A 27049-nucleotide genomic window follows, 5' to 3' on the forward strand; every position below is an offset into this window, starting at 1 on the left:
GCCAGGCTTCCATGGCCAAGAGACAATAGTCCATTAGTGCCAAACGCGCAAGTGCCATGTAGAAGCTGAGAGTTTTCCACTGGTTTTATCACCACAATCGGGTCCCGCTTCCTTGACACAGAAGTGTGACAGACCCAACCAGAACAGGGCTTTTGGAGGGAACTAGGGGCTTGCCTTCTGCCCACTGATTAGGGCCCATGGAGAGAGCAGATCATTCTCCAATGACGGACAACAACATGATGAACGCTGAGAGCGAGGCTTGGATTACAACTCTGTATAAAGACAATAAATCTTCCCTTCTGGAGTGGATGGAAAGATGTAATATTAACCTTGTACAGGTCAACGGTCAGAGGAAATATGGTGGCCCTCATGCAGACTGGGTTGGAGAAGATCCTCTGTTTGGGACAGAAGTATTTATCAACAATCTCCCTTAAGAAATCTATGAACATATAAATGAATTGCACAGTTCAGACTGTTGGCATATCGTATGAGTTTTGTCTTATGATGGACACATTATGCAAGTGAAAGCAAACACCTGAAAGACAGCATGTGTGAGGGACTTGGTGTATCGAGGGCTGGGTTTGTTGCCGGGCTGTCTGCGGTGCGCTCCCTGATTAATCAAAGCATTTTGTGGGTGAAACAAAGCCCTTTGCCTAAGCAAAGAAACAGAGCTTGCCAGAGGAAAAAGCCAAGTTAGCAGAGGATGGTTTCGATCCATCGACCTCTGGGTTATGGGCCCAGCACGCTTCCGCTGCGCCACTCTGCTCCAGGTGGGAAGAAATAGCAAAAATAGGAGGATGTAATATGCTACCGGTCCCATGGGACAAAAACTCCAGGAAATTCTTTGGCTGGGAGGCCACCTGGCCTGGCGCTCGATGGCCACTTTCCACATTCTGCTTATAGAAGGCTTTGATGGGAAAAGATCTGTTCCTCTCTGTTTCAGGCAGCTCCTATTGACTTTGTAGAGTCTCACATGAGGCCAATGTAGAGCCCCTCCAAAGATCTCCTACGGATGTGAATGGGGAGTGGCTCCATCTGACTAAGTCGCAAGGTAGATTACTAGGCAGTGCCATTGAGTTAGACAAGTCAACCCCAAGTCAAAGGTACTTAGAAAAAGCTCTGGCCCAGTCTTGGCTTTTCTTCTCCAATGGAAAGGCTTTCTAGCCTCAAAGATGCAATGGGCTGTCCTACATTTTCACAGTGGTGGTGTGTACGGCTGAAGAAAAGCATGTCTTTGGGTGGACTTGACCCACATCTGAATGTATTCACAGAGATGGCTACCAAGGCCTGAAGCCGGACTTTCTAAGACCTGCCAGGCAAGGCAAGCCATCTGTTTCCTGCCAAAGAGCATTGGTGGTTCAGTGGTAGAATTCTCGCCTGCCACGCGGGAGGCCCGGGTTCGATTCCCGGCCAATGCAACTAGGGTGGCTTTGTATTTATCGTCCCACAGGTAGCTCAGTTCCCTGACGCCCCCGAGATCGAGTACCTTGTCAAGGCTCATGTATATTGTCTAGAACCTGCTAGTCGGTGTGAATGTTTTTGAAACCACCTCCTCCAAATGACATCATGGAAAGCCATGGGGCCATACCGAAGGAAACGGTTGTTAATCGCCCACGGACATGCTTGGAGGTGTGACTCTGCCGCCAAGGGTTCCATGGATAACACCACAACCCTCACTACTGGCTGGAGAAGGAGCTTCTTCCCAAGGGATTCTGCTGTCCAAGGTCTCAGGAAAGACAAAAGGGAACTCTGAGGAGGAAGAGTGAAAACCTTTGAAATTGGGAAAATGGAGGCTGTCTTGGTGTCTAGCGGACAGAGCCTAACCCATCAATGCTGACACGGAGAGGTGCCTGGAGTTATAGCTGTCTAACGTGGTAGGTGTTCTGCTGCCATCTGATGGTTGGTTTCCACATTGCATTCTGGGTGTTTTTAACTGGGTGATCTTAGACATATACAGCATTTAAATGTGAAGCTGCAAGTAGTAAAAAATGAGCAAATATATCTATGCTTTGAGTCTGTGGAATCTAGACCTAATGTGTCATGTCAATAGGCAGCGTACGGGGTAAAAAGGTGATCTTGAATCCTTTGCGCTTGAAGATTGCATCTCTGGCAACAGTGCCAGTGAGAGAGGCAACTGTTGGTGGCAGTGAAGGAGTTGATTGCTGGCAGGTGGTATATAGTAGTGGGATGCTGCATTGTGCTGTGCTGAATGAAACACAGTTACACAAAACAGATGGTGGACTTTATTCCGCGTAGCACATCAGAGAGCAGTGATCAACTAGAGACGCGCAAAAGTACCAGAGCCAAGGGCGATTAGCTCAAGTGGTAGAGCGCTCGCTTAGCATGCGAGAGGTAGCGGGATCAATGCCCGCATCCTCCAAAGGAAAGCCTTCCTCAAGGGTGAGACCTGCTTTTCATTTTTTTTCTTCAGGCTCGGCACTGAGCGCTGTGGGAAAAGCCTCCCCTCTCTAGTCAAAACGCCAAGCAGGAGTCATCCTCGTAACATGTGCCATGGCGTTGACCCTCTCGGGCAGATGTGGCATCAGCCAATACCTTGACACAGAAGGACTAACACAAAGCATAAATTGCTTGCTTTGCCTGTCAGAAGTGGCGCAAGGCAGTGTTGGACCAAAGCAATCTATTACCCAAAGCACGGCCAGGCTTCCATGGCCAAGAGACAATAGTCCATTAGTGCCAAACGCGCAAGTGCCATGTAGAAGCTGAGAGTTTTCCACTGGTTTTATCACCACAATCGGGTCCCGCTTCCTTGACACAGAAGTGTGACAGACCCAACCAGAACAGGGCTTTTGGAGGGAACTAGGGGCTAGCCTTCTGCCCACTGATTAGGGCCCATGGAGAGAGCAGATCATTCTCCAATGACGGACAACAACATGATGAACGCTGAGAGCGAGGCTTGGATTACAACTCTGTATAAAGACAATAAATCTTCCCTTCTGGAGTGGATGGAAAGATGTAATATTAACCTTGTACAGGTCAACGGTCAGAGGAAATATGGTGGCCCTCATGCAGACTGGGTTGGAGAAGATCCTCTGTTTGGGACAGAAGTATTTATCAACAATCTCCCTTAAGAAATCTATGAACATATAAATGAATTGCACAGTTCAGACTGTTGGCATATCGTATGAGTTTTGTCTTATGATGGACACATTATGCAAGTGAAAGCAAACACCTGAAAGACAGCATGTGTGAGGGACTTGGTGTATCGAGGGCTGGGTTTGTTGCCGGGCTGTCTGCGGTGCGCTCCCTGATTAATCAAAGCATTTTGTGGGTGAAACAAAGCCCTTTGCCTAAGCAAAGAAACAGAGCTTGCCAGAGGAAAAAGCCAAGTTAGCAGAGGATGGTTTCGATCCATCGACCTCTGGGTTATGGGCCCAGCACGCTTCCGCTGCGCCACTCTGCTCCAGGTGGGAAGAAATAGCAAAAATAGGAGGATGTAATATGCTACCGGTCCCATGGGACAAAAACTCCAGGAAATTCATTGGCTGGGAGGCCACCTGGCCTGGCGCTCGATGGCCACTTTCCACATTCTGCTTATAGAAGGCTTTGATGGGAAAAGATCTGTTCCTCTCTGTTTCAGGCAGCTCCTATTGACTTTGTAGAGTCTCACATGAGGCCAATGTAGAGCCCCTCCAAAGATCTCCTACGGATGTGAATGGGGAGTGGCTCCATCTGACTAAGTCGCAAGGTAGATTACTAGGCAGTGCCATTGAGTTAGACAAGTCAACCCCAAGTCAAAGGTACTTAGAAAAAGCTCTGGCCCAGTCTTGGCTTTTCTTCTCCAATGGAAAGGCTTTCTAGCCTCAAAGATGCAATGGGCTGTCCTACATTTTCACAGTGGTGGTGTGTACGGCTGAAGAAAAGCATGTCTTTGGGTGGACTTGACCCACATCTGAATGTATTCACAGAGATGGCTACCAAGGCCTGAAGCAGGACTTTCTAAGACCTGCCAGGTGAGGCAAGCCATCTGTTTCCTGCCAAAGAGCATTGGTGGTTCAGTGTTAGAATTCTCGCCTGCCACGCGGGAGGCCCGGGTTCGATTCCCGGCCAATGCAACTAGGGTGGCTTTGTATTTATCGTCCCACAGGTAGCTCAGTTCCCTGACGCCCCCGAGATCGAGTACCTTGTCAAGGATCATGTATATTGTCTAGAACCTGCTAGTCGGTGTGAATGTTTTTGAAACCACCTCCTCCAAATGACATCATGGAAAGCCATGGGGCCATACCGAAGGAAACGGTTGTTAATCGCCCACGGACATGCTTGGAGGTGTGACTCTGCCGCCAAGGGTTCCATGGATAACACCACAACCCTCACTACTGTCTGGAGAAGGAGCTTCTTCCCAAGGGATTCTGCTGTCCAAGGTCTCAGGAAAGACAAAAGGGAACTCTGAGGAGGAAGAGTGAAAACCTTTGAAATTGGGAAAATGGAGGCTGTCTTGGTGTCTAGCGGACAGAGCCTAACCCATCAATGCTGACACGGAGAGGTGCCTGGAGTTATAGCTGTCTAACGTGGTAGGTGTTCTGCTGCCATCTGATGGTTGGTTTCCACATTGCATTCTGGGTGTTTTTAACTGGGTGATCTTAGACATATACAGCATTTAAATGTGAAGCTGCAAGTAGTAAAAAATGAGCAAATATATCTATGCTTTGAGTCTGTGGAATCTAGACCTAATGTGTCATGTCAATAGGCAGCGTACGGGGTAAAAAGGTGATCTTGAATCCTTTGCGCTTGAAGATTGCATCTCTGGCAACAGTGCCAGTGAGAGAGGCAACTGTTGGTGGCAGTGAAGGAGTTGATTGCTGGCTGGTGGTATATAGTAGTGGGATGCTGCATTGTGCTGTGCTGAGTGAAACACAGTTACACAAAACAGATGGTGGACTTTATTCCGCGTAGCACATCAGAGAGCAGTGATCAACTAGAGACGCGCAAAAGTACTAGAGCCAAGGGGGATTAGCTCAAGTGGTAGAGCGCTCGCTTAGCATGCGAGAGGTAGCGGGATCAATGCCCGCATCCTCCAAAGGAAAGCCTTCCTCAAGAGTGAGACCTGCTTTTCATTTTTTTTCTTCAGGCTCGGCACTGAGCGCTGTGGGAAAAGCCTCCCCTCTCTAGTCAAAACGCCAAGCAGGAGTCATCCTCGTAACATGTGCCATGGCGTTGACCCTCTCGGGCAGATGTGGCATCAGCCAATACCTTGACACAGAAGGACTAACACAAAGCATAAATTGCTTGCTTTGCCTGTCAGAAGTGGCGCAAGGCAGTGTTGGACCAAAGCAATCTATTACCCAAAGCACGGCCAGGCTTCCATGGCCAAGAGACAATAGTCCATTAGTGCCAAACGCGCAAGTGCCATGTAGAAGCTGAGAGTTTTCCACTGGTTTTATCACCACAATCGGGTCCCGCTTCCTTGACACAGAAGTGTGACAGACCCAACCAGAACAGGGCTTTTGGAGGGAACTAGGGGCTAGCCTTCTGCCCACTGATTAGGGCCCATGGAGAGAGCAGATCATTCTCCAATGACGGACAACAACATGATGAACGCTGAGAGCGAGGCTTGGATTACAACTCTGTATAAAGACAATAAATCTTCCCTTCTGGAGTGGATGGAAAGATGTAATATTAACCTTGTACAGGTCAACGGTCAGAGGAAATATGGTGGCCCTCATGCAGACTGGGTTGGAGAAGATCCTCTGTTTGGGACAGAAGTATTTATCAACAATCTCCCTTAAGAAATCTATGAACATATAAATGAATTGCACAGTTCAGACTGTTGGCATATCGTATGAGTTTTGTCTTATGATGGACACATTATGCAAGTGAAAGCAAACACCTGAAAGACAGCATGTGTGAGGGACTTGGTGTATCGAGGGCTGGGTTTGTTGCCGGGCTGTCTGCGGTGCGCTCCCTGATTAATCAAAGCATTTTGTGGGTGAAACAAAGCCCTTTGCCTAAGCAAAGAAACAGAGCTTGCCAGAGGAAAAAGCCAAGTTAGCAGAGGATGGTTTCGATCCATCGACCTCTGGGTTATGGGCCCAGCACGCTTCCGCTGCGCCACTCTGCTCCAGGTGGGAAGAAATAGCAAAAATAGGAGGATGTAATATGCTACCGGTCCCATGGGACAAAAACTCCAGGAAATTCTTTGGCTGGGAGGCCACCTGGCCTGGCGCTCGACGGCCACTTTCCACATTCTGCTTATAGAAGGCTTTGATGGGAAAAGATCTGTTCCTCTCTGTTTCAGGCAGCTCCTATTGACTTTGTAGAGTCTCACATGAGGCCAATGTAGAGCCCCTCCAAAGATCTCCTACGGATGTGAATGGGGAGTGGCTCCATCTGACTAAGTCGCAAGGTAGATTACTAGGCAGTGCCATTGAGTTAGACAAGACAACCCCAAGTCAAAGGTACTTAGAAAAAGCTCTGGCCCAGTCTTGGCTTTTCTTCTCCAATGGAAAGGCTTTCTAGCCTCAAAGATGCAATGGGCTGTCCTACATTTTCACAGTGGTGGTGTGTACGGCTGAAGAAAAGCATGTCTTTGGGTGGACTTGACCCACATCTGAATGTATTCACAGAGATGGCTACCAAGGCCTGAAGCAGGACTTTCTAAGACCTGCCAGGCGAGGCAAGCCGTCTGTTTCCTGCCAAAGAGCATTGGTGGTTCAGTGGTAGAATTCTCGCCTGCCACGCGGGAGGCCCGGGTTCGATTCCCGGCCAATGCAACTAGGGTGGCTTTGTATTTATCGTCCCACAGGTAGCTCAGTTCCCTGACGCCCCCGAGATCGAGTACCTTGTCAAGGCTCATGTATATTGTCTAGAACCTGCTAGTCGGTGTGAATGTTTTTGAAACCACCTCCTCCAAATGACATCATGGAAAGCCATGGGGCCTTACCGAAGGAAACGGTTGTTAATCGCCCACGGACATGCTTGGAGGTGTGACTCTGCCGCCAAGGGTTCCATGGATAACACCACAACCCTCACTACTGGCTGGAGAAGGAGCTTCTTCCCAAGGGATTCTGCTGTCCAAGGTCTCAGGAAAGACAAAAGGGAACTCTGAGGAGGAAGAGTGAAAACCTTTGAAATTGGGAAAATGGAGGCTGTCTTGGTGTCTAGCGGACAGAGCCTAACCCATCAATGCTGACACGGAGAGGTGCCTGGAGTTATAGCTGTCTAACGTGGTAGGTGTTCTGCTGCCATCTGATGGTTGGTTTCCACATTGCATTCTGGGTGTTTTTAACTGGGTGATCTTAGACATATACAGCATTTAAATGTGAAGCTGCAAGTAGTAAAAAATGAGCAAATATATCTATGCTTTGAGTCTGTGGAATCTAGACCTAATGTGTCATGTCAATAGGCAGCGTACGGGGTAAAAAGGTGATCTTGAATCCTTTGCGCTTGAAGATTGCATCTCTGGCAACAGTGCCAGTGAGAGAGGCAACTGTTGGTGGCAGTGAAGGAGTTGATTGCTGGCAGGTGGTATATAGTAGTGGGATGCTGCATTGTGCTGTGCTGAATGAAACACAGTTACACAAAACAGATGGTGGACTTTATTCCGCGTAGCACATCAGAGAGCAGTGATCAACTAGAGCGTGCAAAAGTACCAGAGCCAAGGGGGATTAGCTCAAGTGGTAGAGCGCTCGCTTAGCATGCGAGAGGTAGCGGGATCAATGCCCGCATCCTCCAAAGGAAAGCCTTCCTCAAGGGTGAGACCTGCTTTTCATTTTTTTTCTTCAGGCTCGGCACTGAGCGCTGTGGGAAAAGCCTCCCCTCTCTAGTCAAAACGCCAAGCAGGAGTCATCCTCGTAACATGTGCCATGGCGTTGACCCTCTCGGGCAGATGTGGCATCAGCCAATACCTTGACACAGAAGGACTAACACAAAGCATAAATTGCTTGCTTTGCCTGTCAGAAGTGGCGCAAGGCAGTGTTGGACCAAAGCAATCTATTACCCAAAGCACGGCCAGGCTTCCATGGCCAAGAGACAATAGTCCATTAGTGCCAAACGCGCAAGTGCCATGTAGAAGCTGAGAGTTTTCCACTGGTTTTATCACCACAATCGGGTCCCGCTTCCTTGACACAGAAGTGTGACAGACCCAACCAGAACAGGGCTTTTGGAGGGAACTAGGGGCTAGCCTTCTGCCCACTGATTAGGGCCCATGGAGAGAGCAGATCATTCTCCAATGACGGACAACAACATGATGAACGCTGAGAGCGAGGCTTGGATTACAACTCTGTATAAAGACAATAAATCTTCCCTTCTGGAGTGGATGGAAAGATGTAATATTAACCTTGTACAGGTCAACGGTCAGAGGAAATATGGTGGCCCTCATGCAGACTGGGTTGGAGAAGATCCTCTGTTTGGGACAGAAGTATTTATCAACAATCTCCCTTAAGAAATCTATGAACATATAAATGAATTGCACAGTTCAGACTGTTGGCATATCGTATGAGTTTTGTCTTATGATGGACACATTATGCAAGTGAAAGCAAACACCTGAAAGACATCATGTGTGAGGGACTTGGTGTATCGAGGGCTGGGTTTGTTGCCGGGCTGTCTGCGGTGCGCTCCCTGATTAATCAAAGCATTTTGTGGGTGAAACAAAGCCCTTTGCCTAAGCAAAGAAACAGAGCTTGCCAGAGGAAAAAGCCAAGTTAGCAGAGGATGGTTTCGATCCATCGACCTCTGGGTTATGGGCCCAGCACGCTTCCGCTGCGCCACTCTGCTCCAGGTGGGAAGAAATAGCAAAAATAGGAGGATGTAATATGCTACCGGTCCCATGGGACAAAAACTCCAGGAAATTCTTTGGCTGGGAGGCCACCTGGCCTGGCGCTCGACGGCCACTTTCCACATTCTGCTTATAGAAGGCTTTGATGGGAAAAGATATGTTCCTCTCTGTTTCAGGCAGCTCCTATTGACTTTGTAGAGTCTCACATGAGGCCAATGTAGAGCCCCTCCAAAGATCTCCTACGGATGTGAATGGGGAGTGGCTCCATCTGACTAAGTCGCAAGGTAGATTACTAGGCAGTGCCGTTGAGTTAGACAAGACAACCCCAAGTCAAAGGTACTTAGAAAAAGCTCTGGCCCAGTCTTGGCTTTTCTTCTCCAATGGAAAGGCTTTCTAGCCTCAAAGATGCAATGGGCTGTCCTACATTTTCACAGTGGTGGTGTGTACGGCTGAAGAAAAGCATGTCTTTGGGTGGACTTGACCCACATCTGAATGTATTCACAGAGATGGCTACCAAGGCCTGAAGCAGGACTTTCTAAGACCTGCCAGGCGAGGCAAGCCGTCTGTTTCCTGCCAAAGAGCATTGGTGGTTCAGTGGTAGAACTCTCGCCTGCCACGCGGGAGGCCCGGGTTCGATTCCCGGCCAATGCAACTAGGGTGGCTTTGTATTTATCGTCCCACAGGTAGCTCAGTTCCCTGACGCCCCCGAGATCGAGTACCTTGTCAAGGCTCATGTATATTGTCTAGAACCTGCTAGTCGGTGTGAATGTTTTTGAAACCACCTCCTCCAAATGACATCATGGAAAGCCATGGGGCCATACCGAAGGAAACGGTTGTTAATCGCCCACGGACATGCTTGGAGGTGTGACTCTGCCGCCAAGGGTTCCATGGATAACACCACAACCCTCACTACTGGCTGGAGAAGGAGCTTCTTCCCAAGGGATTATGCTGTCCAAGGTCTCAGGAAAGACAAAAGGGAACTCTGAGGAGGAAGAGTGAAAACCTTTGAAATTGGGAAAATGGAGGCTGTCTTGGTGTCTAGCGGACAGAGCCTAACCCATCAATGCTGACACGGAGAGGTGCCTGGAGTTATAGCTGTCTAACGTGGTAGGTGTTCTGCTGCCATCTGATGGTTGGTTTCCACATTGCATTCTGGGTGTTTTTAACTGGGTGATCTTAGACATATACAGCATTTAAATGTGAAGCTGCAAGTAGTAAAAAATGAGCAAATATATCTATGCTTTGAGTCTGTAGAATCTAGACCTAATGTGTCATGTCAATAGGCAGCGTACGGGGTAAAAAGGTGATCTTGAATCCTTTGCGCTTGAAGATTGCATCTCTGGCAACAGTGCCAGTGAGAGAGGCAACTGTTGGTGGCAGTGAAGGAGTTGATTGCTGGCAGGTGGTATATAGTAGAGGGATGCTGCATAGTGCTGTGCTGAATGAAACACAGTTACACAAAACAGATGGTGGACTTTATTCCGCGTAGCACATCAGAGAGCAGTGATCAACGAGAGCGCAAAGAAAGCACCGGAGCCAAGGGGGATTAGCTCAAGTGGTAGAGCGCTCGCTTAGCATGCGAGAGGTAGCGGGATCAATGCCCGCATCCTCCAAAGGAAAGCCTTCCTCAAGGGTGAGACCTGCTTTTCATTTTTTTTCTTCAGGCTCGGCACTGAGCGCTGTGGGAAAAGCCTCCCCTCTCTAGTCAAAACGCCAAGCAGGAGTCATCCTCGTAACATGTGCCATGGCGTTGACCCTCTCGGGCAGATGTGGCATCAGCCAATACCTTGACACAGAAGGACTAACACAAAGCATAAATTGCTTGCTTTGCCTGTCAGAAGTGGCGCAAGGCAGTGTTGGACCAAAGCAATCTATTACCCAAAGCACGGCCAGGCTTCCATGGCCAAGAGACAATAGTCCATTAGTGCCAAACGCGCAAGTGCCATGTAGAAGCTGAGAGTTTTCCACTGGTTTTATCACCACAATCGGGTCCCGCTTCCTTGACACAGAAGTGTGACAGACCCAACCAGAACAGGGCTTTTGGAGGGAACTAGGGGCTAGCCTTCTGCCCACTGATTAGGGCCCATGGAGAGAGCAGATCATTCTCCAATGACGGACAACAACATGATGAACACTGAGAGCGAGGCTTGGATTACAACTCTGTATAAAGACAATAAATCTTCCCTTCTGGAGTGGATGGAAAGATGTAATATTAACCTTGTACAGGTCAACGGTCAGAGGAAATATGGTGGCCCTCATGCAGACTGGGTTGGAGAAGATCCTCTGTTTGGGACAGAAGTATTTATCAACAATCTCCCTTAAGAAATCTATGAACATATAAATGAATTGCACAGTTCAGACTGTTGGCATATCGTATGAGTTTTGTCTTATGATGGACACATTATGCAAGTGAAAGCAAACACCTGAAAGACAGCATGTGTGAGGGACTTGGTGTATCTGAGGGCTGGGTTTGTTGCCGGGCTGTCTGCGGTGCGCTCCCTGATTAATCAAAGCATTTTGTGGGTGAAACAAAGCCCTTTGCCTAAGCAAAGAAACAGAGCTTGCCAGAGGAAAAAGCCAAGTTAGCAGAGGATGGTTTCGATCCATCGACCTCTGGGTTATGGGCCCAGCACGCTTCCGCTGCGCCACTCTGCTCCAGATGGGATGAAATAGCAAAAATAGGAGGATGTAATATGCTACCGGTCCCATGGGACAAAAACTCCAGGAAATTCTTTGGCTGGGAGGCCACCTGGCCTGGCGCTCGACGGCCACTTTCCACATTCTGCTTATAGAAGGCTTTGATGGGAAAAGATCTGTTCCTCTCTGTTTCAGGCAGCTCCTATTGACTTTGTAGAGTCTCACATGAGGCCAATGTAGAGCCCCTCCAAAGATCTCCTACGGATGTGAATGGGGAGTGGCTCCATCTGACTAAGTCGCAAGGTAGATTACTAGGCAGTGCCGTTGAGTTAGACAAGTCAACCCCAAGTCAAAGGTACTTAGAAAAAGCTCTGGCCCAGTCTTGGCTTTTCTTCTCCAATGGAAAGGCTTTCTAGCCTCAAAGATGCAATGGGCTGTCCTACATTTTCACAGTGGTGGTGTGTACGGCTGAAGAAAAGCATGTCTTTGGGTGGACTTGACCCACATCTGAATGTATTCACAGAGATGGCTACCAAGGCCTGAAGCAGGACTTTCTAAGACCTGCCAGGCGAGGCAAGCCGTCTGTTTCCTGCCAAAGAGCATTGGTGGTTCAGTGGTAGAATTCTTGCCTGCCACGCGGGAGGCCCGGGTTCGATTCCCGGCCAATGCAACTAGGGTGGCTTTGTATTTATCGTCCCACAGGTAGCTCAGTTTCCTGACGCCCCCGAGATCGAGTACCTTGTCAAGGCTCATGTATATTGTCTAGAACCTGCTAGTCGGTGTGAATGTTTTTGAAACCACCTCCTCCAAATGACATCGTGGAAAGCCATGGGGCCATACCGAAGGAAACGGTTGTTAATCGCCCACGGACATGCTTGGAAGTGTGACTCTGCCGCCAAGGGTTCCATGGATAACACCACAACCCTCACTACTGGCTGGAGAAGGAGCTTCTTCCCAAGGGATTCTGCTGTCCAATTTCTCAGGAAAGACAAAAGGGAACTCTGAGGAGGAAGAGTGAAAACCTTTGAAATTGGGAAAATGGAGGCTGTCTTGGTGTCTAGCGGCCAGAGCCTAACCCATCAATGCTGACACGGAGAGGTGCCTGGAGTTATAGCTGTCAAACGTGGTAGGTGTTCTGCTGCCATCTGATGGTTGGTTTCCACATTGCATTCTGGGTGTTTTTAACTGGGTGATCTTAGACATATACAGCATTTAAATGTGAAGCTGCAAGTAGTAAAAAATGAGCAAATATATCTATGCTTTGAGTCTGTGGAATCTAGACCTAATGTGTCATGTCAATAGGCAGCGTACGGGGTAAAAAGGTGATCTTGAATCCTTTGCGCTTGAAGATTGCATCTCTGGCAACAGTGCCAGTGAGAGAGGCAACTGTTGGTGGCAGTGAAGGAGTTGATTGCTGGCAGGTGGTATATAGTAGTGGGATGCTGCATTGTGCTGTGCTGAATGAAACACAGTTACACAAAACAGATGGTGGACTTTATTCCACGTAGCACATCAGAGAGCAGTGATCAACTAGAGCGCGCAAAAGTACCAGAGCCAAGGGGTATTAGCTCAAGCGGTAGAGCGCTCGCTTAGCATGCGAGAGGTAGCGGGATCAATGCCCGCATCCTCCAAAGGAAAGCCTTCCTCAAGGGTGAGACCTGCTTTTCATATTTTTTCTTCAGGCTCGGCACTGAGCGCTGTGGGAAAAGCCTCCCCTCTCTAGTCAAAACGCCAAGCAGGAGTCATCCTCGTAACATGTGCCATGGCGTTGACCCTCTCGGGCAGATGTGGCATCAGCCAATACCTTGACACAGAAGGACTAACACAAAGCATAAATTGCTTGCTTTGCCTGTCAGAAGTGGCGCAAGGCAGTGTTGGACCAAAGCAATCTATTACCCAAAGCACGGCCAGGCTTCCATGGCCAAGAGACAATAGTCCATTAGTGCCAAACGCGCAAGTGCCATGTAGAAGCTGAGAGTTTTCCACTGGTTTTATCACCACAATCGGGTCCCGCTTCCTTGACACAGAAGTGTGACAGACCCAACCAGAACAGGGCTTTTGGAGGGAACTAGGGGCTAGCCTTCTGCCCACTGATTAGGGCCCATGGAGAGAGCAGATCATTCTCCAATGACGGACAACAACATGATGAACGCTGAGAGCGAGGCTTGGATTACAACTCTGTATAAAGACAATAAATCTTCCCTTCTGGAGTGGATGGAAAGATGTAATATTAACCTTGTACAGGTCAACGGTCAGAGGAAATATGGTGGCCCTCATGCAGACTGGGTTGGAGAAGATCCTCTGTTTGGGACAGAAGTATTTATCAACAATCTCCCTTAAGAAATCTATGAACATATAAATGAATTGCACAGTTCAGACTGTTGGCATATCGTATGAGTTTTGTCTTATGATGGACACATTATGCAAGGAAAGCAAACACCTGAAAGACAGCATGTGTGAGGGACTTGGTGTATCGAGGGCTGGGTTTGTTGCCGGGCTGTCTGCGGTGCGCTCCCTGATTAATCAAAGCATTTTGTGGGTGAAACAAAGCCCTTTGCCTAAGCAAAGAAACAGAGCTTGCCAGAGGAAAAAGCCAAGTTAGCAGAGGATGGTTTCGATCCATCGACCTCTGGGTTATGGGCCCAGCACGCTTCCGCTGCGCCACTCTGCTCCAGGTGGGAAGAAACAGCAAAAATAGGAGGATGTAATATGCTACCGGTCCCATGGGACAAAAACTCCAGGAAATTCTTTGGCTGGGAGGCCACCTGGCCTGGCGCTCGACGGCCACTTTCCACATTCTGCTTATAGAAGGCTTTGATGGGAAAAGATCTGTTCCTCTCTGTTTCAGGCAGCTCCTATTGACTTTGTAGAGTCTCACATGAGGCCAATGTAGAGCCCCTCCAAAGATCTCCTACGGATGTGAATGGGGAGTGGCTCCATCTGACTAAGTCGCAAGGTAGATTACTAGGCAGTGCCATTGAGTTAGACAAGTCAACCCCAAGTCAAAGGTACTTAGACAAAGCTCTGGCCCAGTCTTGGCTTTTCTTCTCCAATGGAAAGGCTTTCTAGCCTCAAAGATGCAATGGGCTGTCCTACATTTTCACAGTGGTGGTGTGTACGGCTGAAGAAAAGCATGTCTTTGGGTGGACTTGACCCACATCTGAATGTATTCACAGAGATGGCTACCAAGGCCTGAAGCAGGACTTTCAAAGACCTGCCAGGCGAGGCAAGCCATCTGTTTCCTGCCAAAGAGCATTGGTGGTTCAGTGGTAGAATTCTTGCCTGCCACGCGGGAGGCCCGGGTTCGATTCCCGGCCAATGCAACTAGGGTGGCTTTGTATTTATTGTCCCACAGGTAGCTCAGTTCCCTGACGCCCCCGAGATCGAGTACCTTGTCAAGGCTCATGTATATTATCTAGAACCTGCTAGTCGGTGTGAATGTTTTTGAAACCACCTCCTCCAAATGACATCGTGGAAAGCCATGGGGCCATACCGAAGGAAACGCTTGTTAATCGCCCACGGACATGCTTGGAGGTGTGACTCTGCCGCCAAGGGTTCCATGGATAACACCACAACCCCCACTACTGGCTGGAGAAGGAGCTTCTTCCCAAGGGATTCTGCTGTCCAAGGTCTCAGGAAAGACAAAAGGGAACTCTGAGGAGGAAGAGTGAAAACCTTTGAAATTGGGAAAATGGAGGCTGTCTTGGTGTCTAGCGGACAGAGCCTAACCCATCAATGCTGACACGGAGAGGTGCCTGGAGTTATAGCTGTCTAACGTGGTAGGTGTTCTGCTGCCATCTGATGGTTGGTTTCCACATTGCATTCTGAGTGTTTTTAACTGGGTGATCTTAGACATATACAGCATTTAAATGTGAAGCTGCAAGTAGTAAAAAATGAGCAAATATATCTATGCTTTGAGTCTGTGGAATCTAGACCTAATGTGTCATGTCAATAGGCAGCGTACGGGGTAAAAAGGTGATCTTGAATCCTTTGCGCTTGAAGATTGCATCTCTGGCAACAGTGCCAGTGAGAGAGGCAACTGTTGGTGGCAGTGAAGGAGTTGATTGCTGGCAGGTGGTATATAGTAGTGGGATGCTGCATTGTGCTGTGCTGAATGAAACACAGTTACACAAAACAGATGGTGGACTTTATTCCGCGTAGCACATCAGAGAGCAGTGATCAACTAGAGCGCGCAAAAGTACCAGAGCCAAGGGGGATTAGCTCAAGTGGTAGAGCGCTCGCTTAGCATGCGAGAGGTAGCGGGATCAATGCCCGCATCCTCCAAAGGAAAGCCTTCCTCAAGGGTGAGACCTGCTTTTCATTTTTTTTCTTCAGGCTCGGCACTGAGCGCTGTGGGAAAAGCCTCCCCTCTCTAGTCAAAACGCCAAGCAGGAGTCATCCTCGTAACATGTGCCATGGCGTTGACCCTCTCGGGCAGATGTGGCATCAGTAAATACCTTGACACAGAAGGACTAACACAAAGCATAAATTGCTTGCTTTGCCTGTCAGAAGTGGCGCAAGGCAGTGTTGGACCAAAGCAATCTATTACCCAAAGCACGGCCAGGCTTCCATGGCCAAGAGACAATAGTCCATTAGTGCCAAATGCGCAAGTGCCATATAGAAGCTGAGAGTTTTCCACTGGTTTTATCACCACAATCGGGTCCCGCTTCCTTGACACAGAAGTGTGACAGACCCAACCAGAACAGGGCTTTTGGAGGGAACTAGGGGCTAGCCTTCTGCCCACTGATTAGGGCCCATGGAGAGAGCAGATCATTCTCCAATGACGGACAACAACATGATGAACGCTGAGAGCGAGGCTTGGATTACAACTCTGTATAAAGACAATAAATCTTCCCTTCTGGAGTGGATGGAAAGATGTAATACTAACCTTGTACAGGTCAACGGTCAGAGGAAATATGGTGGCCCTCATGCAGACTGGGTTGGAGAAGATCCTCTGTTTGGGACAGAAGTATTTATCAACAATCTCCCTTAAGAAATCTATGAACATATAAATGAATTGCACAGTTCAGACTGTTGGCATATCGTATGAGTTTTGTCTTATGATGGACACATTATGCAAGTGAAAGCAAACACCTGAAAGACAGCATGTGTGAGGGACTTGGTGTATCGAGGGCTGGGTTTGTTGCCGGGCTGTCTGCGGTGCGCTCCCTGATTAATCAAAGCATTTTGTGGGTGAAACAAAGCCCTTTGCCTAAGCAAAGAAACAGAGCTTGCCAGAGGAAAAAGCCAAGTTAGCAGAGGATGGTTTCGATCCATCGACCTCTGGGTTATGGGCCCAGCACGCTTCCGCTGCGCCACTCTGCTCCAGGTGGGAAGAAACAGCAAAAATAGGAGGATGTAATATGCTACCGGTCCCATGGGACAAAAACTCCAGGAAATTCTTTGGCTGGGAGGCCACCTGGCCTGGCGCTCGACGGCCACTTTCCACATTCTGCTTATAGAAGGCTTTGATGGGAAAAGATATGTTCCTCTCTGTTTCAGGCAGCTCCTATTGACTTTGTAGAGTCTCACATGAGGCCAATGTAGAGCCCCTCCAAAGATCTCCTACGGATGTGAATGGGGAGTGGCTCCATCTGACTAAGTCGCAAGGTAGATTACTAGGCAGTGCCATTGAGTTAGACAAGTCAACCCCAAGTCAAAGGTACTTAGAAAAAGCTCTGGCCCAGTCTTGGCTTTTCTTCTCCAATGGAAAGGCTTTCTAGCCTCAAAGATGCAATGGGCTGTCCTACATTTTCACAGTGGTGGTGTGTACGGCTGAAGAAAAGCATGTCTTTGGGTGGACTTGACCCACATCTGAATGTATTCACAGAGATGGCTACCAAGGCCTGAAGCAGGACTTTCTAAGACCTGCCAGGCGAGGCAAGCCGTCTGTTTCCTGCCAAAGAGCATTGGTGGTTCAGTGGTAGAATTCTCGCCTGCCACGCGGGAGGCCCGGGTTCGATTCCCGGCCAATGCAACTATGGTGGCTTTGTATTTATCGTCCCACAGGTAGCTCAGTTCCCTGACGCCCCCGAGATCGAGTACCTTGTCAAGGCTCATGTATATTGTCTAGAACCTGCTAGTCGGTGTGAATGTTTTTGAAACCACCTCCTCCAAATGACATCGTGGAAAGCCATGGGGCCATACCGAAGGAAACGGTTGTTAATCGCCCACGGACATGCTTGGAAGTGTGACTCTGCCGCCAAGGGTTCCATGGATAACACCACAACCCTCACTACTGGCTGGAGAAGGAGCTTCTTCCCAAGGGATTCTGCTGTCCAATTTCTCAGGAAAGACAAAAGGGAACTCTGAGGAGGAAGAGTGAAAACCTTTGAAATTGGGAAAATGGAGGCTGTCTTGGTGTCTAGCGGCCAGAGCCTAACCCATCAATGCTGACACGGAGAGGTGCCTGGAGTTATAGCTGTCAAACGTGGTAGGTGTTCTGCTGCCATCTGATGGTTGGTTTCCACATTGCATTCTGGGTGTTTTTAACTGGGTGATCTTAGACATATACAGCATTTAAATGTGAAGCTGCAAGTAGTAAAAAATGAGCAAATATATCTATGCTTTGAGTCTGTGGAATCTAGACCTAATGTGTCATGTCAATAGGCAGCGTACGGGGTAAAAAGGTGATCTTGAATCCTTTGCGCTTGAAGATTGCATCTCTGGCAACAGTGCCAGTGAGAGAGGCAACTGTTGGTGGCAGTGAAGGAGTTGATTGCTGGCAGGTGGTATATAGTAGTGGGATGCTGCATTGTGCTGTGCTGAATGAAACACAGTTACACAAAACAGATGGTGGACTTTATTCCGCGTAGCACATCAGAGAGCAGTGATCAACTAGAGCGCGCAAAAGTACCAGAGCCAAGGGGGATTAGCTCAAGTGGTAGAGCGCTCGCTTAGCATGCGAGAGGTAGCGGGATCAATGCCCGCATCCTCCAAAGGAAAGCCTTCCTCAAGGGTGAGACCTGCTTTTCATTTTTTTTCTTCAGGCTCGGCACTGAGCGCTGTGGGAAAAGCCTCCCCTCTCTAGTCAAAACGCCAAGCAGGAGTCATCCTCGTAACATGTGCCATGGCGTTGACCCTCTCGGGCAGATGTGGCATCAGTAAATACCTTGACACAGAAGGACTAACACAAAGCATAAATTGCTTGCTTTGCCTGTCAGAAGTGGCGCAAGGCAGTGTTGGACCAAAGCAATCTATTACCCAAAGCACGGCCAGGCTTCCATGGCCAAGAGACAATAGTCCATTAGTGCCAAATGCGCAAGTGCCATATAGAAGCTGAGAGTTTTCCACTGGTTTTATCACCACAATCGGGTCCCGCTTCCTTGACACAGAAGTGTGACAGACCCAACCAGAACAGGGCTTTTGGAGGGAACTAGGGGCTAGCCTTCTGCCCACTGATTAGGGCCCATGGAGAGAGCAGATCATTCTCCAATGACGGACAACAACATGATGAACGCTGAGAGCGAGGCTTGGATTACAACTCTGTATAAAGACAATAAATCTTCCCTTCTGGAGTGGATGGAAAGATGTAATACTAACCTTGTACAGGTCAACGGTCAGAGGAAATATGGTGGCCCTCATGCAGACTGGGTTGGAGAAGATCCTCTGTTTGGGACAGAAGTATTTATCAACAATCTCCCTTAAGAAATCTATGAACATATAAATGAATTGCACAGTTCAGACTGTTGGCATATCGTATGAGTTTTGTCTTATGATGGACACATTATGCAAGTGAAAGCAAACACCTGAAAGACAGCATGTGTGAGGGACTTGGTGTATCGAGGGCTGGGTTTGTTGCCGGGCTGTCTGCGGTGCGCTCCCTGATTAATCAAAGCATTTTGTGGGTGAAACAAAGCCCTTTGCCTAAGCAAAGAAACAGAGCTTGCCAGAGGAAAAAGCCAAGTTAGCAGAGGATGGTTTCGATCCATCGACCTCTGGGTTATGGGCCCAGCACGCTTCCGCTGCGCCACTCTGCTCCAGGTGGGAAGAAACAGCAAAAATAGGAGGATGTAATATGCTACCGGTCCCATGGGACAAAAACTCCAGGAAATTCTTTGGCTGGGAGGCCACCTGGCCTGGCGCTCGACGGCCACTTTCCACATTCTGCTTATAGAAGGCTTTGATGGGAAAAGATATGTTCCTCTCTGTTTCAGGCAGCTCCTATTGACTTTGTAGAGTCTCACATGAGGCCAATGTAGAGCCCCTCCAAAGATCTCCTACGGATGTGAATGGGGAGTGGCTCCATCTGACTAAGTCGCAAGGTAGATTACTAGGCAGTGCCATTGAGTTAGACAAGTCAACCCCAAGTCAAAGGTACTTAGAAAAAGCTCTGGCCCAGTCTTGGCTTTTCTTCTCCAATGGAAAGGCTTTCTAGCCTCAAAGATGCAATGGGCTGTCCTACATTTTCACAGTGGTGGTGTGTACGGCTGAAGAAAAGCATGTCTTTGGGTGGACTTGACCCACATCTGAATGTATTCACAGAGATGGCTACCAAGGCCTGAAGCAGGACTTTCTAAGACCTGCCAGGCGAGGCAAGCCGTCTGTTTCCTGCCAAAGAGCATTGGTGGTTCAGTGGTAGAATTCTCGCCTGCCACGCGGGAGGCCCGGGTTCGATTCCCGGCCAATGCAACTATGGTGGCTTTGTATTTATCGTCCCACAGGTAGCTCAGTTCCCTGACGCCCCCGAGATCGAGTACCTTGTCAAGGCTCATGTATATTGTCTAGAACCTGCTAGTCGGTGTGAATGTTTTTGAAACCACCTCCTCCAAATGACATCATGGAAAGCCATGGGGCCATACCGAAGGAAACGGTTGTTAATCGCCCACGGACATGCTTGGAGGTGTGACTCTGCCGCCAAGGGTTCCATGGATAACACCACAACCCTCACTACTGGCTGGAGAAGGAGCTTCTTCCCAAGGGATTCTGCTGTCCAAGGTCTCAGGAAAGACAAAAGGGAACTCTGAGGAGGAAGAGTGAAAACCTTTGAAATTGGGAAAATGGAGGCTGTCTTGGTGTCTAGCGGACAGAGCCTAACCCATCAATGCTGACACGGAGAGGTGCCTGGAGTTATAGCTGTCTAACGTGGTAGGTGTTCTGCTGCCATCTGATGGTTGGTTTCCACATTGCATTCTGAGTGTTTTTAACTGGGTGATCTTAGACATATACAGCATTTAAATGTGAAGCTGCAAGTAGTAAAAAATGAGCAAATATATCTATGCTTTGAGTCTGTGGAATCTAGACCTAATGTGTCATGTCAATAGGCAGCGTACGGGGTAAAAAGGTGATCTTGAATCCTTTGCGCTTGAAGATTGCATCTCTGGCAACAGTGCCAGTGAGAGAGGCAACTGTTGGTGGCAGTGAAGGAGTTGATTGCTGGCAGGTGGTATATAGTAGTGGGATGCTGCATTGTGCTGTGCTGAATGAAACACAGTTACACAAAACAGATGGTGGACTTTATTCCGCGTAGCACATCAGAGAGCAGTGATCAACTAGAGCGCGCAAAAGTACCAGAGCCAAGGGGGATTAGCTCAAGTGGTAGAGCGCTCGCTTAGCATGCGAGAGGTAGCGGGATCAATGCCCGCATCCTCCAAAGGAAAGCCTTCCTCAAGGGTGAGACCTGCTTTTCATTTTTTTTCTTCAGGCTCGGCACTGAGCGCTGTGGGAAAAGCCTCCCCTCTCTAGTCAAAACGCCAAGCAGGAGTCATCCTCGTAACATGTGCCATGGCGTTGACCCTCTCGGGCAGATGTGGCATCAGCCAATACCTTGACACAGAAGGACTAACACAAAGCATAAATTGCTTGCTTTGCCTGTCAGAAGTGGCGCAAGGCAGTGTTGGACCAAAGCAATCTATTACCCAAAGCACGGCCAGGCTTCCATGGCCAAGAGACAATAGTCCATTAGTGCCAAACGCGCAAGTGCCATGTAGAAGCTGAGAGTTTTCCACTGGTTTTATCACCACAATCGGGTCCCGCTTCCTTGACACAGAAGTGTGACAGACCCAACCAGAACAGGGCTTTTGGAGGGAACTAGGGGCTAGCCTTCTGCCCACTGATTAGGGCCCATGGAGAGAGCAGATCATTCTCCAATGACGGACAACAACATGATGAACGCTGAGAGCGAGGCTTGGATTACAACTCTGTATAAAGACAATAAATCTTCCCTTCTGGAGTGGATGGAAAGATGTAATATTAACCTTGTACAGGTCAACGGTCAGAGGAAATATGGTGGCCCTCATGCAGACTGGGTTGGAGAAGATCCTCTGTTTGGGACAGAAGTATTTATCAACAATCTCCCTTAAGAAATCTATGAACATATAAATGAATTGCACAGTTCAGACTGTTGGCATATCGTATGAGTTTTGTCTTATGATGGACACATTATGCAAGTGAAAGCAAACACCTGAAAGACAGCATGTGTGAGGGACTTGGTGTATCGAGGGCTGGGTTTGTTGCCGGGCTGTCTGCGGTGCGCTCCCTGATTAATCAAAGCATTTTGTGGGTGAAACAAAGCCCTTTGCCTAAGCAAAGAAACAGAGCTTGCCAGAGGAAAAAGCCAAGTTAGCAGAGGATGGTTTCGATCCATCGACCTCTGGGTTATGGGCCCAGCACGCTTCCGCTGCGCCACTCTGCTCCAGGTGGGAAGAAATAGCAAAAATAGGAGGATGTAATATGCTACCGGTCCCATGGGACAAAAACTCCAGGAAATTCTTTGGCTGGGAGGCCACCTGGCCTGGCGCTCGACGGCCACTTTCCACATTCTGCTTATAGAAGGCTTTGATGGGAAAAGATCTGTTCCTCTCTGTTTCAGGCAGCTCCTATTGACTTTGTAGAGTCTCACATGAGGCCAATGTAGAGCCCCTCCAAAGATCTCCTACGGATGTGAATGGGGAGTGGCTCCATCTGACTAAGTCGCAAGGTAGATTACTAGGCAGTGCCATTGAGTTAGACAAGTCAACCCCAAGTCAAAGGTACTTAGAAAAAGCTCTGGCCCAGTCTTGGCTTTTCTTCTCCAATGGAAAGGCTTTCTAGCCTCAAAGATGCAATGGGCTGTCCTACATTTTCACAGTGGTGGTGTGTACGGCTGAAGAAAAGCATGTCTTTGGGTGGACTTGACCCACATCTGAATGTATTCACAGAGATGGCTACCAAGGCCTGAAGCAGGACTTTCTAAGACCTGCCAGGCGAGACAAGCCGTCTGTTTCCTGCCAAAGAGCATTGGTGGTTCAGTGGTAGAATTCTCGCCTGCCACGCGGGAGGCCCGGGTTCGATTCCCGGCCAATGCAACTAGGGTGGCTTTGTATTTATCGTCCCACAGGTAGCTCAGTTCCCTGACGCCCCCGAGATCGAGTACCTTGTCAAGGCTCATGTATATTGTCTAGAACCTGCTAGTCGGTGTGAATGTTTTTGAAACCACCTCCTCCAAATGACATCATGGAAAGCCATGGGGCCATACCGAAGGAAACGGTTGTTAATCGCCCACGGACATGCTTGGAGGTGTGACTCTGCCGCCAAGGGTTCCATGGATAACACCACAACCCTCACTACTGGCTGGAGAAGGAGCTTCTTCCCAAGGGATTCTGCTGTCCAAGGTCTCAGGAAAGACAAAAGGGAACTCTGAGGAGGAAGAGTGAAAACCTTTGAAATTGGGAAAATGGAGGCTGTCTTGGTGTCTAGCGGACAGAGCCTAACCCATCAATGCTGACACGGAGAGGTGCCTGGAGTTATAGCTGTCTAACGTGGTAGGTGTTCTGCTGCCATCTGATGGTTGGTTTCCACATTGCATTCTGAGTGTTTTTAACTGGGTGATCTTAGACATATACAGCATTTAAATGTGAAGCTGCAAGTAGTAAAAAATGAGCAAATATATCTATGCTTTGAGTCTGTGGAATCTAGACCTAATGTGTCATGTCAATAGGCAGCGTACGGGGTAAAAAGGTGATCTTGAATCCTTTGCGCTTGAAGATTGCATCTCTGGCAACAGTGCCAGTGAGAGAGGCAACTGTTGGTGGCAGTGAAGGAGTTGATTGCTGGCAGGTGGTATATAGTAGTGGGATGCTGCATTGTGCTGTGCTGAATGAAACACAGTTACACAAAACAGATGGTGGACTTTATTCCGCGTAGCACATCAGAGAGCAGTGATCAACTAGAGCGCGCAAAAGATCCAGAGCCAAGGGGGATTAGCTCAAGTGGTAGAGCGCTCGCTTAGCATGCGAGAGGTAGCGGGATCAATGCCCGCATCCTCCAAAGGAAAGCCTTCCTCAAGGGTGAGACCTGCTTTTCATTTTTTTTCTTCAGGCTCGGCACTGAGCGCTGTGGGAAAAGCCTCCCCTCTCTAGTCAAAACGCCAAGCAGGAGTCATCCTCGTAACATGTGCCATGGCGTTGACCCTCTCGGGCAGATGTGGCATCAGCCAATACCTTGACACAGAAGGACTAACACAAAGCATAAATTGCTTGCTTTGCCTGTCAGAAGTGGCGCAAGGCAGTGTTGGACCAAAGCAATCTATTACCCAAAGCACGGCCAGGCTTCCATGGCCAAGAGACAATAGTCCATTAGTGCCAAACGCGCAAGTGCCATGTGGAAGCTGAGAGTTTTCCACTGGTTTTATCACCACAATCGGGTCCCGCTTCCTTGACACAGAAGTGTGACAGACCCAACCAGAACAGGGCTTTTGGAGGGAACTAGGGGCTAGCCTTCTGCCCACTGATTAGGGCCCATGGAGAGAGCAGATCATTCTCCAATGACGGACAACAACATGATGAACGCTGAGAGCGAGGCTTGGATTACAACTCTGTATAAAGACAATAAATCTTCCCTTCTGGAGTGGATGGAAAGATGTAATATTAACCTTGTACAGGTCAACGGTCAGAGGAAATATGGTGGCCCTCATGCAGACTGGGTTGGAGAAGATCCTCTGTTTGGGACAGAAGTATTTATCAACAATCTCCCTTAAGAAATCTATGAACATATAAATGAATTGCACAGTTCAGACTGTTGGCATATCGTATGAGTTTTGTCTTATGATGGACACATTATGCAAGTGAAAGCAAACACCTGAAAGACAGCATGTGTGAGGGACTTGGTGTATCGAGGGCTGGGTTTGTTGCCGGGCTGTCTGCGGTGCGCTCCCTGATTAATCAAAGCATTTTGTGGGTGAAACAAAGCCCTTTGCCTAAGCAAAGAAACAGAGCTTGCCAGAGGAAAAAGCCAAGTTAGCAGAGGATGGTTTCGATCCATCGACCTCTGGGTTATGGGCCCAGCACGCTTCCGCTGCGCCACTCTGCTCCAGGTGGGAAGAAACAGCAAAAATAGGAGGATATAATATGCTACCGGTCCCATGGGACAAAAACTCCAGGAAATTCTTTGGCTGGGAGGCCACCTGGCCTGGCGCTCGACGGCCACTTTCCACATTCTGCTTATAGAAGGCTTTGATGGGAAAAGATCTGTTCCTCTCTGTTTCAGGCAGCTCCTATTGACTTTGTAGAGTCTCACATGAGGCCAATGTAGAGCCCCTCCAAAGATCTCCTACGGATGTGAATGGGGAGTGGCTCCATCTGACTAAGTCGCAAGGTAGATTACTAGGCAGTGCCATTGAGTTAGACAAGTCAACCCCAAGTCAAAGGTACTTAGAAAAAGCTCTGGCCCAGTCTTGGCTTTTCTTCTCCAATGGAAAGGCTTTCTAGCCTCAAAGATGCAATGGGCTGTCCTACATTTTCACAGTGGTGGTGTGTACGGCTGAAGAAAAGCATGTCTTTGGGTGGACTTGACCCACATCTGAATGTATTCACAGAGATGGCTACCAAGGCCTGAAGCAGGACTTTCTAAGACCTGCCAGGCGAGGCAAGCAATCTGTTTCCTGCCAAAGAGCATTGGTGGTTCAGTGGTAGAATTCTCGCCTGCCACGCGGGAGGCCCGGGTTCGATTCCCGGCCAATGCAACTAGGGTGGCTTTGTATTTATCGTCCCACAGGTAGCTCAGTTCCCTGACGCCCCCGAGATCGAGTACCTTGTCAAGGCTCATGTATATTGTCTAGAACCTGCTAGTCGGTGTGAATGTTTTTGAAACCACCTCCTCCAAATGACATCATGGAAAGCCATGGGGCCATACCGAAGGAAACGGTTGTTAATCGCCCACGGACATGCTTGGAGGTGTGACTCTGCCGCCAAGGGTTCCATGGATAACACCACAACCCTCACTACTGGCTGGAGAAGGAGCTTCTTCCCAAGGGATTCTGCTGTCCAAGGTCTCAGGAAAGACAAAAGGGAACTCTGAGGAGGAAGAGTGAAAACCTTTGAAATTGGGAAAATGGAGGCTGTCTTGGTGTCTAGCGGCCAGAGCCTAACCCATCAATGCTGACACGGAGAGGTGCCTGGAGTTATAGCTGTCTAACGTGGTAGGTGTTCTGCTGCCATCTGATGGTTGGTTTCCACATTGCATTCTGGGTGTTTTTAACTGGGTGATCTTAGACATATACAGCATTTAAATGTGAAGCTGCAAGTAGTAAAAAATGAGCAAATATATCTATGCTTTGAGTCTGTGGAATCTAGAGCTAATGTGTCATGTCAATAGGCAGCGTACGGGGTAAAAAGGTGATCTTGAATCCTTTGCGCTTGAAGATTGCATCTCTGGCAACAGTGCCAGTGAGAGAGGCAACTGTTGGTGGCAGTGAAGGAGTTGATTGCTGGCAGGTGGTATATAGTAGTGGGATGCTGCATTGTGCTGTGCTGAATGAAACACAGTTACACAAAACAGATGGTGGACTTTATTCCGCGTAGCACATCAGAGAGCAGTGATCAACTAGAGCGCGCAAAAGTACCAGAGCTAACGGGGATTAGCTCAAGTGGTAGAGTGCTCGCTTAGCATGCGAGAGGTAGCGGGATCAATGCCCGCATCCTCCAAAGGAAAGCCTTCCTCAAGGGTGAGACCTGCTTTTCATTTTTTTTCTTCAGGCTCGGCACTGAGCGCTGTGGGAAAAGCCTCCCCTCTCTAGTCAAAACGCCAAGCAGGAGTCATCCTCGTAACATGTGCCATGGCGTTGACCCTCTCGGGCAGATGTGGCATCAGCCAATACCTTGACACAGAAGGACTAACACAAAGCATAAATTGCTTCCTTTGCCTGTCAGAAGTGGCGCAAGGCAGTGTTGGACCAAAGCAATCTATTACCCAAAGCACGGCCAGGCTTCCATGGCCAAGAGACAATAGTCCATTAGTGCCAAACGCGCAAGTGCCATATAGAAGCTGAGAGTTTTCCACTGGTTTTATCACCACAATCGGGTCCCGCTTCCTTGACACAGAAGTGTGACAGACCCAACCAGAACAGGGCTTTTGGAGGGAACTAGGGGCTAGCCTTCTGCCCACTGATTAGGGCCCATGGAGAGAGCAGATCATTCTCCAATGACGGACAACAACATGATGAACGCTGAGAGCGAGGCTTGGATTACAACTCTGTATAAAGACAATAAATCTTCCCTTCTGGAGTGGATGGAAAGATGTAATATTAACCTTGTACAGGTCAACGGTCAGAGGAAATATGGTGGCCCTCATGCAGACTGGGTTGGAGAAGATCCTCTGTTTGGGACAGAAGTATTTATCAACAATCTCCCTTAAGAAATCTATGAACATATAAATGAATTGCACAGTTCAGACTGTTGGCATATCGTATGAGTTTTGTCTTATGAT

At 48.6% G+C, this 27049-nt stretch overlaps 16 non-coding genes across 16 annotated transcripts; all 16 read left to right on the forward strand.

The window, feature by feature from the left end:
• Positions 1 to 1347: 1347 nt before the first annotated feature.
• On the forward strand, positions 1348 to 1418 carry TRNAG-GCC (transfer RNA glycine (anticodon GCC)). Its single transcript has one exon. It is a non-coding gene; the product is annotated as a tRNA-Gly (tRNA).
• A 3544-nt stretch (positions 1419 to 4962) lies between these two features.
• TRNAA-AGC (transfer RNA alanine (anticodon AGC)) lies at positions 4963 to 5035 on the forward strand. Its single transcript has one exon. It is a non-coding gene; the product is annotated as a tRNA-Ala (tRNA).
• Positions 5036 to 6657: 1622 nt separating this feature from the next.
• On the forward strand, positions 6658 to 6728 carry TRNAG-GCC (transfer RNA glycine (anticodon GCC)). Its single transcript has one exon. It is a non-coding gene; the product is annotated as a tRNA-Gly (tRNA).
• An 888-nt stretch (positions 6729 to 7616) lies between these two features.
• TRNAA-AGC (transfer RNA alanine (anticodon AGC)) lies at positions 7617 to 7689 on the forward strand. The gene has a single exon. It is a non-coding gene; the product is annotated as a tRNA-Ala (tRNA).
• Positions 7690 to 9311: 1622 nt separating this feature from the next.
• TRNAG-GCC (transfer RNA glycine (anticodon GCC)) lies at positions 9312 to 9382 on the forward strand. The gene has a single exon. It is a non-coding gene; the product is annotated as a tRNA-Gly (tRNA).
• Positions 9383 to 10271: 889 nt separating this feature from the next.
• On the forward strand, positions 10272 to 10344 carry TRNAA-AGC (transfer RNA alanine (anticodon AGC)). The gene has a single exon. It is a non-coding gene; the product is annotated as a tRNA-Ala (tRNA).
• A 1623-nt stretch (positions 10345 to 11967) lies between these two features.
• TRNAG-GCC (transfer RNA glycine (anticodon GCC)) lies at positions 11968 to 12038 on the forward strand. Its single transcript has one exon. It is a non-coding gene; the product is annotated as a tRNA-Gly (tRNA).
• A 2582-nt stretch (positions 12039 to 14620) lies between these two features.
• Positions 14621 to 14691, forward strand: TRNAG-GCC (transfer RNA glycine (anticodon GCC)). The gene has a single exon. It is a non-coding gene; the product is annotated as a tRNA-Gly (tRNA).
• An 888-nt stretch (positions 14692 to 15579) lies between these two features.
• TRNAA-AGC (transfer RNA alanine (anticodon AGC)) lies at positions 15580 to 15652 on the forward strand. Its single transcript has one exon. It is a non-coding gene; the product is annotated as a tRNA-Ala (tRNA).
• A 1622-nt stretch (positions 15653 to 17274) lies between these two features.
• Positions 17275 to 17345, forward strand: TRNAG-GCC (transfer RNA glycine (anticodon GCC)). Its single transcript has one exon. It is a non-coding gene; the product is annotated as a tRNA-Gly (tRNA).
• An 888-nt stretch (positions 17346 to 18233) lies between these two features.
• On the forward strand, positions 18234 to 18306 carry TRNAA-AGC (transfer RNA alanine (anticodon AGC)). Its single transcript has one exon. It is a non-coding gene; the product is annotated as a tRNA-Ala (tRNA).
• A 1622-nt stretch (positions 18307 to 19928) lies between these two features.
• Positions 19929 to 19999, forward strand: TRNAG-GCC (transfer RNA glycine (anticodon GCC)). Its single transcript has one exon. It is a non-coding gene; the product is annotated as a tRNA-Gly (tRNA).
• Positions 20000 to 20887: 888 nt separating this feature from the next.
• TRNAA-AGC (transfer RNA alanine (anticodon AGC)) lies at positions 20888 to 20960 on the forward strand. The gene has a single exon. It is a non-coding gene; the product is annotated as a tRNA-Ala (tRNA).
• A 1622-nt stretch (positions 20961 to 22582) lies between these two features.
• Positions 22583 to 22653, forward strand: TRNAG-GCC (transfer RNA glycine (anticodon GCC)). Its single transcript has one exon. It is a non-coding gene; the product is annotated as a tRNA-Gly (tRNA).
• An 888-nt stretch (positions 22654 to 23541) lies between these two features.
• Positions 23542 to 23614, forward strand: TRNAA-AGC (transfer RNA alanine (anticodon AGC)). The gene has a single exon. It is a non-coding gene; the product is annotated as a tRNA-Ala (tRNA).
• Positions 23615 to 25236: 1622 nt separating this feature from the next.
• TRNAG-GCC (transfer RNA glycine (anticodon GCC)) lies at positions 25237 to 25307 on the forward strand. The gene has a single exon. It is a non-coding gene; the product is annotated as a tRNA-Gly (tRNA).
• Positions 25308 to 27049: the final 1742 nt, after the last annotated feature.

Source organism: Staurois parvus, unplaced genomic scaffold, assembly GCF_062004578.1.
Source record: "Staurois parvus isolate SC_StPar_1 unplaced genomic scaffold, SC_StPar_1.0 ptg000860l, whole genome shotgun sequence".
NCBI classification, from domain to species: domain Eukaryota; kingdom Metazoa; phylum Chordata; class Amphibia; order Anura; family Ranidae; genus Staurois; species Staurois parvus.